Source organism: Montipora capricornis, chromosome 8, assembly GCF_036669925.1.
Source record: "Montipora capricornis isolate CH-2021 chromosome 8, ASM3666992v2, whole genome shotgun sequence".
Classification (NCBI taxonomy): domain Eukaryota; kingdom Metazoa; phylum Cnidaria; class Anthozoa; order Scleractinia; family Acroporidae; genus Montipora; species Montipora capricornis.
Window position 1 is genome coordinate 1,292,448 of NC_090890.1, and position 1,758 is coordinate 1,294,205.

Here is a 1,758-nt window from a genome sequence, read left to right on the forward strand (position 1 = left end):
GTAAGATTAGTTTATGCGGCTCATAAATAATGTTTAATAAGGTTCCTTTCAGCACTGTCATTGCCTTCAGTTCTTGAGAGTTTCGGCATGTTCTTTGAAAAGTGAAACATAAATGAAGGAAGAAGGTGGGATCGGCAATAAACAGTAACTCCTCCACCAAATATTGATTTTTCGAGTCGTAGGAATGTCGACAACTCAGAGTCAGTCTACCGTAGCCTTCAAAACAAGCGTTCCCCTTGAAAGAAAGAGAACAAAGTGTAGTAGTTCTTAGTTAAATCAGAACGTCATCGTTATTGCTTTCTCAAACAAGAGTGTATACATAAAGTTGAAATGAACTATTGAGCTGAGCGGGATATTTGCGGTTCAATTTTATATTCAATTTCTACGCGACGACACGAGTTCATCTTCAATATTGTGAAGGCGATTATCGCTGAAGGCTATGCAAATCAGCTGGTAGGCTTGTGGTGCATGCGAAGATCTCACGAAAACGCGGGTGAAAGACAAAGCCATTTTTTTCTAACAGAATTCCGAGTTTCCTAGTTGTACTTAATTTTTACATAACAGTCATTTTGTATCATGAGCATTTTTTAACGGAGAGATTGTAAATAATAACTTTCCCGCCGAACTGAAATGCTTTTACTGACACGGTCGAAAGCTTATTTCATTTAGTTTTTCTCATTAACATTTTATCCCGCTAATGAAATAGTTCGGTTTCGTAATAAGAACAACATCACCAAAAAAGAATAGATACAATGTCGAGGAGACCAGCTTAAATTTGACTACACTTCTATTGAAAGTTGTAACTGACGATAGAATGAAATCAAAAGGTAACTCTGATTTTGTCCACAAATTGAAAAATACTATGTGAATTAAAATATATTAACGCCCTTGGCTTAGTGAACCATGTAGGTAATATACCATTGGGCTCATTCGCTAATTTAAATTATTGGCAAGAAGATTTGGAGTGAAGAATGTTGATCGACTTAGGCGGCTAAAAACATAATTAAGGTAAGCTTGACTTGCAATTTACCATGATAACTGGTAACACTTATCGCTGCTAATATTCTGTAGTGTTAATACGATAAAATTCGTTTACGGGAAAAAGCATCCGTGAGACTTGCGAGACTCGCGAGTATTGACTACGGAGGCAGCAATACGACTCGCAAGTATTGAACGTTTGACAAGTGAGACCAGCGTTCTGGTTGATATTTAGGACAAAAATCAGATTTCTCATCTCAAATGCTTTAGAGAAAAGAAGTAGTAACTATGAGGAGAATTCCACCTGATTTTTGGAAGAGTTATGTTTGGGCACCGAAGGGAAACGTGACTGAGGGCGAAGCTTCGATTGATTTCAGTCTACTAAATGATTAATTAACTTAATTTCGTTTGTGTTGGCTTCGCAAACGCTCCTAATCAAGTAAACAGGAAGTCTGTAAAGCGAGGGTTTGAGCTTACACTCACGGTTGTGAGTGAGTTGATTAATAACAAGACGCCAACTAGGCGTTCGAGTGGGATGCAGTTATCAAAGTAAGCAACAAGCAGCAGCTGTAAATAAAATTCCTTGGAACAGTACACAAATATACAGATCTGAAACTTTCGCGGCTCTCTCTCCCCTCACAATGTTGTTTGCACGTGATTTTCTGAGTTCATTTGGGGAAACAACATTGTGGGAGGGCAAGATATTGCAAAGTGTTTCAACAATTGTGTCCGAGGTTGTAGCTCTTATTGATATTAAGGGTGTTTTGTCAGCTCAAACCT

The 1,758-nt window shown here is 38.1% G+C and overlaps 1 protein-coding gene across 1 annotated transcript in view; it reads left to right on the plus strand.

Moving 5' to 3' along the window:
• The first annotated feature begins 979 nt into the window (after nt 1–979).
• The window catches only part of LOC138060454 (ATP-binding cassette sub-family C member 4-like), a 24,091-nt gene continuing 23,312 nt past the window's right edge, over nt 980–1,758 (plus strand). The window contains exon 1 of the mRNA XM_068906228.1: nt 980–1,008. The gene's annotated coding sequence lies outside the window, so the exon portion shown is untranslated. The remainder of the gene's footprint in view (nt 1,009–1,758) is intronic.